The sequence below is a fragment of the Odontesthes bonariensis genome, chromosome 23, assembly GCF_027942865.1.
Source record: "Odontesthes bonariensis isolate fOdoBon6 chromosome 23, fOdoBon6.hap1, whole genome shotgun sequence".
NCBI lineage: Eukaryota > Metazoa > Chordata > Actinopteri > Atheriniformes > Atherinopsidae > Odontesthes > Odontesthes bonariensis.
The window spans coordinates 1,022,757-1,033,841 of record NC_134528.1 but is presented as its reverse complement, the minus strand read 5'-3'; the positions used below and the strand labels follow the sequence as shown (position 1 = coordinate 1,033,841).

The 11,085-nt window shown below is 41.9% G+C and overlaps 1 long non-coding RNA gene across 1 annotated transcript; it reads right to left on the bottom strand.

Annotated features, from left to right (window-relative positions):
* Window positions 1-866: 866 nt before the first annotated feature.
* LOC142374628 (uncharacterized) lies at window positions 867-10,960 on the bottom strand. Its single transcript, XR_012768759.1, has 3 exons — window positions 10,832-10,960; window positions 10,611-10,757; window positions 867-6,779 (listed from the first exon to the last, which is right to left on the bottom strand). It is a non-coding gene; the product is annotated as an uncharacterized LOC142374628 (long non-coding RNA).
* Between the last annotated feature and the right edge of the window lie 125 nt (window positions 10,961-11,085).

Genomic DNA, 11,085 nt, shown 5'->3' with positions numbered 1-11,085 from the left:
TAACCTGCCAGTAATAGGTGAAGAAAGCCTGAATGTTTTTGTATTTGGCTCCAAAACACCCCAAAGACTTAAGGAACATCAGAAATAATCAGAACATCGAAGTTCAGCTCCTGGAGACCCCCAAGGTGAGCTCTTCCATTATTAAAATGGCAAGTGACACGATAAGAAATGATTTGGAGTCAAAAGGAATGCCTCTGGCGGATGTTCAGGTGAGAGGAGTGGAGTCAGAAGAACTGGGAGTCCTAATTGGAGGAGACCAGTACTGGAGAATGGTCACTGGCAAAATGGAAGAACTGGAAGACGGGCTAGTTGCGCTGGAAAGTGTGTTTGGATGGCTTGTGCAAGGAGAGGTCACCGCACTGAATATTGTCACTGAAGCTGATGACGTTGAATTACTGCATGTCTGACGGATGAAACAGTTCTGAAAAGATTTGAAAAATTAAAAATGAGCACGTGACTATGTCTCTTTACATATCAGACGAATTCAAGTTTGATAGATCTGGTCTCTCAACGCTATTGATCAAATTTTCTCTAATGAAAGTTGGGGAAAGGAGAACCCTCATGCCCCGACGGCACATTCTTCGCTGGATACTCAATGGACTCCTGGGAGAAATGGAGAATTCTGTGTGTAGCGATGCTGTACGCCGAGGACGTCGACGATGTCTATATATTTGGATTTATGATACTCGGGTTCCTGCTATTTGGAGTTGGAGGATACCTGGTATTTCACAAAATTAAGAGAACGTGGAAAACGTTCGAGTGGGTCACAAGAGCAATTAACGCTCAGACTGAGATGCTACGTGAGCAGAATTGGAAGCTGGATGCGAGTGCGCAAGCCGGCTGAGATTCCTGGACTCAGAAGAGAAATGGATTAAAACTGGGAGTAAAGTTGATTGATTACTTGGACCGGGCGGAAATGGTCTACATTCCACAATTCGGCTGATCGGATTTCGCCATGAGACGCACCAGCAGAAACTTAAAGACAGACGGCACTATCAGTAGTCTGTCTGAACCAAAAACAAAAATTGTTATTTCAATCTGGCGCCCCAGGACTGGCCTGACAAAATCGTTCTCCAAGTTTGTTATGTAATAAACATGTGCTACCCCCCTTTCCTGAGACTCCTGTGGAAACTCTTTGGACTGGCTGGCAAGCTTCCACCACTGTCAAGGACAAAATGCCTGATAAGAGTTTAGCACAGACTTACGTGCACACACACACACACACCCACACACACACACTCACTGAACTCCTACAACACACCTCCTTCACTGTTTCCCAATTCCTTCTTTGTGCTGATCTCTCTCCTCCTCTCCCCAATGTGTTGTTTCCTCTCTCATTCTACGCCTATCTCATTAACGCTTCACTAAGACGAAAACTTAGTCATATTCAAATGGTTTATTAAGACATATTATCACTGTATAAACCTTAATATTTCCTCTCAGAAACCAAGTCCCCTTTAATTTAATTTATGGACCATTGAACGGCTTCTTAAATGCTCCCTCTTAGAGGAAAGCTTATCCATGTTTCTGACCTTATTAATGCTTCACTAGGAGGCGAACTTAGTCATATTCATATATTGAAGATCTGTTATCATTCATTATATCAACCGTTCTGTTATTAGCTATATTCTTAAATGCTTCCTCTTAGAGGAAAGTTTATCCATGTTTGTTAGCTTTTGTTAGTTTACTCAAATTACCTGCTCTGTATTTCTGTGTTGTATTTTTTTATGTCTTTATGTAAAGCACATTGAGTTGCCTGTGGTATGAAATGCGCTATATAAATAAAGATTGATTGATTGATTGATTGATGTCTTCAAATTATGTTACAGCAAAAAACAGATTTGATAATCTAATGAGAAGGCTTAAAATGAATCCAACTCTTTTTGATAAATATGATGCGGTTAGTCGAAACTATTTAAAAGAAGATATAGTGGAAATGGTCAATGATAATGTAAGGACCCAGTGTATTATTTACCACATCATCCAGTCATAAAGGAAGACAGAGCTACGACAAAGTTAAGAGTTGTTTTCGATGCGTCCTCTTATGAGAAATTTAGTTGCTCATTAAATGAGTGTCTGCTTACAGGTCCTAATTTAAATCCTGACCTTTTGATCATCCTGATTAAATTCAGACAATATCCAGTAGCTGTAACGGCAGATATTAGGTCAGCCTTTCTGCAAATCTCTCTCGACGAAAGGGACAGAGACGCACTGCGATTCCTCCGGACAGATGACCAGCCGATGTTGCAAAGGGAGATAAAGGTAAAAACACCCGTTTGGAGTGTCAGAGTCCTTTTCTGTTGGCAGCTACTGTACGACACCATCTGAGACAGCATGAAGAAAAGAATCCCTTAGTCGTACAGACAGTAAGAGAATGTCTTTATGTGGATGATTTTATAAGTGGAGCTGACAACAGTGGAAGAGCTGTGCGTAAAGGCCAGAGAAATAATGGCGAGTGCGGGAATGGATCTTTGTAAGTGGAAAACAAACAGTCCTGAACTTCAACGAAAATGGTCACAGGGACAGCAAGGACAAGGAAAGGATTCCACTCCATTAAAGGTTCTGGGCCTCGTCTGGAAAAGTGAAACTGATGAATTCGTCTTTGAAATGGCAGAGGTGATGAATTATGTCAAGGATAAAAAAAAACTCACAAAAAGAGCAGTACTCCAAACAGCGTCAAAAATATTCAATCCGGGGCGGTCGGTGGCGTAGTGGGCTGAGCAGGCGCCCCATGTACAGAGGCTACAGTCCTCATGCAGCTGGCCCCGGTTCCAGTCCCGACCGGACGGCCCTGTGCTGCATGTCTTCCCCCTCTCTCTGCCCCCTGCTTCCTGTCTCTCTCCAACTGCCCTATCCATTAAAGCAGAGGTCTTCAACAGGGGGTCCGCGGGGGTACTGCAGGGGGGGGTCGCAAAATCTTTGGTCGATTAGACGATTTTTAACATTTATTTATTTTTTTTTTTATTGAAACTGTTTTTTCTCACAAATTGTGTGCAAACGTGTGCCATCCACAGATGGTTTGAGGGTTCATTGTCCCATCTACATGCATGTTTAAAGTTAAAATCTGTGGATTATTTGAATAGCTCAGTGTTACATTACATTACATTACGGTCATTCTGCAGACGCTTTTAACCAAAGCGACTTACCATAAGTGCGTTCAACATCGGTAGGCAAAAGAACTTCAGGTCACAAGAAATCATAAGTGCATTTCCTTCCAAAACCAAACAGCTAAGAGCAAAACTAGTGCTAGAGTAAGTGCGATAAGTTAGGTACCCCAGCCTCTCACCAACTGCACACCAGTCACAGCGGGGTGGGGATGCAAACCCTGGTTCGGCTGGTTTGGGTGTTGTATGCAAGATGTTTGTTTATAAATGGCAGTGGCACGGCCACCCTGTACCTTGCACATGTTTAAAATAAAAACATGAATATATTAACCTGTGTATTATTTGAATAAATTAGTATTGAATGTACAATAACAGAGTAGCTATGTTTATACACGGCACTAGGCCCCGTTAAATATAAAACACAAATAGTAGGGGGGTCCCTGCTCCAACTCTCCATCAGTTTGGGGGTCCCTGGCCTGAAAAATGTTGAAGACCCCTGCATCAAAGGCATAAAAAGCCCCAAAAAATAAAAATAAATAAATAAATTAAAAAAATAAAAATAATCGATCCCATTGGCTTCTTGTCTCCACTTATAATTAGAGCTAAAATCATGTTTCAAGAAATTTGGGAAAGAGGCTTGGATCGGGATGCTGACGGATTTGGCCGCATGCTGGAAGGAATGGTGCGAGGAACTGCAAGATGTGAGTAAAGTGTCAGTTAACAGACGTTATGATAAACAGTTAAATCAGAACAAAAACGCCCAAGAAATGCAAGAAATTCACGTGTTTTGTGACGCTAGTGAACGAGCCTACTGTGCCGTTGCGTATTTACGCACGACTAAGTCGGATGGAACGTGCACTGTAAGTTTAATCTCTGCCAAACTAAAGTGTCTCCATAGAAACGAGTAACTCTGCCCCGACTGGAGCTGCTGGGAGCCCTCATCGGCGCCAGACTTGGTCATTATTTGAGTAACATTTTGAATCTGAACAATGTTAAATGTCATTTCTGGACTGACTCGATGATTATTGGATTAAAAGCACAGCAAGGCAATGGAAGCCGTTCCTGGCTAACAGAGTAGCGGATCTGGAGACACTGCGAGGAAAAAGAAAATCCTGTAACTGGGCAAAGAGATTTGTGCACAATTTGCACAACACAAATGAAATGTTTCTCCAAGGAAATGAGACAACTGGAAACAAAGAGGGAATTGGACAGAACATCAAAGGAGGAAACTTTGATGCAAGTTGGAGGACGACTGCAAAGGGCAACTTGGGCTTATGGCCAAAAACATCCATGGATAAAAAATGATTAATAAGTTATTAATAAAAGGGTCCCACAATGACATCATGCACTCTGGTCGACAGGACACCTTGACCCAAGCCAGAGAAAGGTATTGGCTTGTAAGAGGCAGACAGATCACAAAGAAAATTTGGGAAAAATGTTTGACATGTCGTAAAAAGTAAGGTTAAGGCTGGCCGACAAGCTTTTGCACCGTTACCACGTGATCGTATTACAGAAGCTCAGCCATTTGAAGTGGTGGGTGTAGATTTTGCTGCTCCCTTACTTGTTAACCCTTTAAGGCTGGGAAAGCGTACACGTCTTTTTTCCTGTATAAGGGTTGTTTTGCACCAATTATTGATCTCTGCGCCAGTTAAATGCATTCTAATAGACACGTGAGAGTGTCGTCATGTTCCTCGTGTCATTGTTTTGAAGTTAAGTTACATCGAACAAGCATGGAGGACTTTCAGTGGGAAGACATTTCAGACGGGAGCGATTGTGAGGAGTTTCTTGGCTTTGATGATGCTGATGAACGTGCTGACCCAACTGATGGAGATTTATGGCGAGCACATATGTTTGAGGATGACGATAACGACGAGGATGATTTTGAAGGGTTTGAATGTGAGTGGAAGACTGACAATTACCACCGTAATGGACGGAGAGATTTCAACCGCACACCAGCGGTGAAAGTGGATTTACCTGCAGATGCCACACCGTTGCAGGCATTTAATCATATTTTTACTGAGGAGCTTTGGGCGCATCTCGTGTCCGAGACGAATAGATACAGTGAGCAGGTACTTCAGACTCCAGCTCGAGCAAAGATGGCAAGGTGGTCACACGTAACTGTGCCGGAGATGAAAACGTTTATTGGGATGTGTATGGGCTCCTTGTGCTGCCAGTACGAAGAGATTACTGGTGATAAAATAAATAGATAAATAAATAATTTAAATATTAAATAAAATTGTATTTTATTACTGTTTTTTTATTGAAAACAGCGCTGTTTCTGCACTTGACTTTTTATTTTATTAGTTTTTTTTATTGAAAATAGTGCTGTTCCTGCACTTTACTTTTTACATTTTCTATTTTCGTGAAGGTGGATGTAAATAAACTCAATTTCCAAAGAAAGCCACAGGTGTAAGCTCTCAAATACTTTTTCTATCTGCTACAGAGGCTGAGAAATCAATCATTTAGTAGGCGTTGACACAACTGCTGAATTTACAGAAAAACTTCAGGTTTTAGGGGGTCTTTCTGAAATCGCCCGTAGGTTTTACAGGCATTCTTTTCCAGGCGTTTCAGGCCTAAATGGGTTAAACCAGACAGACAGAAAACGTATGTCGCTCTGTTTATATCTGCGGTTACGCGAGCAGTCCATCTGGAGCTAGTCTCCGACTTATCCACAGATGCGTTTTTGCTGTCTTTTCGTAGATTTATTGCACGAAGAGGAATCTGTACTACTATCTATTCTGACAATGCTGAAACTTTTAAGCGAGCAGAACAGGATTTAAAAGGAATTGTGGAATGTGATGAAAGGAGAAAACATGAAAAACTTCTTTTCTGGAAGGAAAAATCACGTGGTAGAAAGGGCTGCATGGTGGGGTGGGATGTGGGAACGTCCTTGGGAGGGCCTGTCTGACGTACGAGGAGATGCAAACTTTGCTAACAGAAGTGGAAGCAGTGATCAATTCAAGGCTGATTACCTATTTGCACACTGACTCTCAGGATCCATCACCACTCACCCCGGCTCATTTCCTGATTGGACAAACTGGTGGGTGAGTTTTGGAACAGATAGAAAACGGAATATCTGATGGAGTTGCGTTCCGCTCGCTGTACCAAAAGGCTGAAATCAACTTCATTCAAGGCTGGAGATTTAGTTCTTGTTCATGATGAAAGGTTGCCACGTCACATGTGGAGGAAGTGTTTCCGTGATGGAAAAGTAAGATCATGTTCTATTCATTTACCTTTTAACCTTATTCTAAGAAGACCCATTCAGCTGCGTTATCATCTGGAAGTGGAGTGATGAACGTGGTAATCGGCCATCGGCCCGGAGTTTGTTGCGGTTTGAGTGTTAATAATTTGTTACCTTCAGCACCATGGACAGAGGAGCCACGGAGGCAGCTGAGGCTCATTAAGGGCTGATGTGCGACACCTGCGAGCAGCCACACAGAAACGCCACCAGAGAACTTTGACCCCCTACCCTTTCCACTGATTTTATAAAGGAATTAGTGAATTAGTTTGGGGGCACCAAACTGAGTCCTCTGGGGTCCTCTGGGTGGAGAATCCTCCTTCCAGGCATCCCTGCTGCACCTGAGATTCTCCTCTTCACCATCACTGATTACAACTAAAATCTTTCAGATTTTAGGACGTACACGTTGGATCTTCTGCTGCTTCTGGCACAGCTGTCTGAAACGGTAAATACACAAAAGTCCACCATTCAGCCAATTATCCATTAAAACAACTTTCTAAATTCATTTCTGTGTCTTCTGCGGTGATATTCAGACGTTAATCTGTGTAAAGAATAACCACAGTTATACATATGATGCATCACACACATGGAGACACAACAGTGAACATCAACTCTGAAAGAAAAATACATCAATCAGCATCTTTATGTTTGTTAAACACTATCTGAACATAAACTAAGCCTAGTTTTTCTATCAATGGATTCTTCAAAAATAGCTTTTCTGCCTTGATGAGTCTGGTAAATTTACAGGTGACACTGTCAGATTCTTCAGGCTCAGGAACACATTTCTTCATACAGGTTATGTTCGTGGGTAAGACATCGATACATGTAAAATAAATAAATAAATAAATAACCACTCTGCTCGTACTACACAATGCATGTCCCTGAATGGTCCAAGACTTTCAGACAGCATCACTGGTTAGAACTGGACTGAATAACAGGGACAGATGAAGCTTCTCTGCTTGTCAGATGTTACATTACATACACGTCTAAAAACAACACACACACGTTGTTTATCACATCCCAAGAACATAAGGTGGACAGTGGTTGGCCTGTTCATGTCACTAGTAACTGTTCAATTACATTCGGTGAGTCCAACTTCTGTACGGGGATGGCGCAGCCCAAGAAGATAAAGGTGAATCATTTCCGTATGTGGCGACAGGAGGGTTATTACTGGGTTATGTATCAGAAGATCTTTTTCTTTTCACCAACAACGCCACCCTGGGTTAGGGCTAAAGGACCCGAACTAAAAGTCGATTATCAGCTCTTCCAAAAGGACACTCAGGGAGGGCAGGAGACAAAGTTCAATGATCACAAAAAAATGTTGTTGTTTAAAATAAGCACCCGGTTTGGCAGAAAACTATAAAAAGATAAGGGAGCCCGACTGAAAAAGGGGGAACAGGATGAGGCTTACCGGCTGGAGGAGGGGCAGACAAGGAAAAGTGTCTCCGAACAGGAAGATGAGCCCCCCGCTCACAGAGGAAAAACCTGATATGCACACAAAGAAAATCCTGAACGGGGATCTCACACCCGCAGAAGTGACAGGAAACGGGCTCAGCAGCAGAAAGCCAGTCGACCAGAGACGGCCGACAGGACCCCGAATCAAGCCCCCAAAGCAGCAACAGACCGGTGTTATACCCAGAAAAGCATCCTCACTGGCGGGGTAATTCAGGTGTGGATTATTCCATTTATCCAAGAAAGTTACAGTGAGAATATTCTGCTGACAATGCTTTTTCATCCCTTCATCCTTTTTTTCATGTGGATTAATAACACATGTACACTTATGATAATCTGACAATTGCACATTTTATAGCATCTCTTTCACCTGTTATTATATTACTGTGCAAATATTCCAAAGTGAGGGCCGTGACTAACACTTTTATAGTGAGACAGCTGGAGACATTTTCTATGAATATCAATCTTTACTCAGTAAAGCCCAGATGAAAGAATCCAAAAATGAACCTAAAACTATGAAATTTTATTATTTTTCATTTTAAAGAAAAATGTTTTGAATTTATTGAAATCCGCATCTGTTAATTCAATCAGGTGAACAAATGATAATGTAGTTATATCATTCAATTCTCTCTTTAAAGCAGGGGACCAGCAGGGGATGCACTTTTCTGCATAACACCGAAGCAGAGGTAACAAAGCAGCCGTGGCTAAAAAGCACTGCGGTCAAGTGAGCAGACGTTCATCTTTCCCTGATTTAAAGTGCGCCCCTATTACAGAGTTTATGGCAAATGCAGGACGTCCATGACACGGAGCGTGCAAATATTTTACTCAACTGTAAAATCCCTTTGATCCATAATTTCTGACAAAGGGTGATACACTTGAACTCAGGACCATCCTGACTGTTCACTCACTCAGTATCAAACACATTCACTGGATCATTTTGGAGAAACTCAGCCTCAAAGTTCATGATTTTGAAGTGAAAAAGGCATTATGCGCATTACATCAGCCAGGTGTGCAAAAACTGATTCCATATCAAACACAGTCACTGCAGTTTAATTCTTTTGATTCTTCTAAAATAACTTTGTTCTATTTCTGAAGAATGCGAAATTCAAAGTGATGACAGAAACTTTGACTGATTGACTCGCTTAGTGAATTTTTCTTTAAAAAAAAAACACTTTGTAAACCTATTCTCTATACACTTAAACAAGTAAATCATTATTTTATTTATTATAAGAACAATTGTTGGTGGCGGCAGTCGTGGTAAATCTAATATTTTCTACTTTCTGTTTGTGATTAACACAGAGACCAGCTGTGCCATGTGCTCAGCAGTCAAACCGCCACTTAAAGGGCCTAACTTAACAAACTGGGTAAGTTGTTTAAAAGGTTTTCTCCGCGCATTTTGCATGCCTTGTTTTAAAGTGGATGACAGCAAGCAAGAGCCTAAAAGGATGAGAAATGACAGCCAGTCTGTGCTGGGGCAGTCTGAGGTTCACTCCTCAGCCACAGGGATGTGCATGTTTTCCTGTCAAGAATTCCAAAAAGAAAGTGTGCATTAGATTGAGATTTCAACAATGACAACATTTTGATCTGGAGAATAATCAAATGAAGATGGTCATCAAAAGGTTGTAGAACATAATTACTTAGTGATTTCCATGAAGAAAGCCAAAACATTTCTGGCCTTTGCCCTGTTGCAGATTCAGTGTGACACCTGTTACAGATTCAGTGTGACACCTGTTACAGATTCAGTAGGACACCTGTTACAGATTCAGTGGGACACCTGTTACAGATTCAGTGGGACACCTGTTACAGATTCAGTGTGACACCTGTTACAGATTCAGTGTGACACCTGTTACAGATTCAGTGGGACACCTGTTGCAGATTCAGTGTGACACCTGTTGCAGATTCAGTGTGACACCTGTTACAGATTCAGTAGGACACCTGTTACAGATTCAGTAGGACACCTGTTACAGATTCAGTGGGACACCTGTTACAGATTCAGTGTGACACCTGTTACAGATTCAGTGTGACACCTGTTACAGATTCAGTGTGACACCTGTTGCAGATTCAGTGTGACACCTGTTGCAGATTCAGTGTGACACCTGTTACAGATTCAGTGTGACACCTGTTGCAGATTCAGTGGGACACCTGTTACAGATTCAGTGGGACACCTGTTACAGATTCAGTGGGACACCTGTTGCAGATTCAGTGTGACACCTGTTACAGATTCAGTGTGACACCTGTTGCAGATTCAGTGTGACACCTGTTGCAGGTGGCTCCATGTTGAGTGCATCGACATGGAAACATTTCAGCATTCAGAGAGTAGTGAATGGAATTGTGTGATTTGTGAACAATGAATAAACAACTTCACCAATGATTTCAGACTATATCTACAGTTTATAGTCACACGTCCACATTTTACTAGTGAATGATGTTATTTGTTTCCCAAATGTGGAGCTGAGGGTTTGTAATGATGTTTTCAGCTGAGTTGTTTAGTTTTCCCTCTGTTTGGAGTGTAATCCTCTTGATTTGTTCAGCTTCATTCTTATTTTGAACAAGTAAACAAAACCGATATTAAAATAAATAATCTCCCTTTACAAACTAAAAATGTGAACTTTGAGGCTGAATTACTAAACAGTAAGGATGGTCCTGAGTTCAAGTGTACACGCCTTTGTCAGAAATTATGGATCAAAGGGATTTTACAGTGGGTAAATATTGCAAATAATGCCCTTTTCACTTCAAAATAATGAACTTTGAGTCTGAATTTCTCCAAAATGATACAGTGAATGAGCTTGATACTGATTCCTCTGGGCTCTCCTTACTTAGCTTTAGTGTCCATGAACTCCGGTTCCCTGTCCGGTTAATGTGCGTCCTGTCCGGTTAATGTGCGTCCTGTCCAAAGAGGGAGAAGGGTGAAGAGAGTCGGCGTAGCGGGGAAGACAGCCACCACACACCATGCGACCAGCAGACTGAGGAGGAGGAGCGGAAAGGGGCTTAGCACCTGGCTACAAACAGTTAGCAACGAAGGCTCACCATGACTCACCTGTGCTCTGGAACACGCCAATATATCGCCGGGACCAAGAAAAGCGCCGGACCTACAAATGAGTTCTGTTTGAGTTGGATTAAACGCTGAGGAATGAGCACAAACAGCACGCTGTACTCCGAGCTGAGAGGCGGGCACACCGAGCCGGAAGCGGAAGCGCCGAAGAGGCCGAAAGCGAGAGATCTTTTATTTTTATTTATTTATTTTTTTTTAAGAACTTTATTTGCAACAAAGCAGAATAGCGACATATAAAT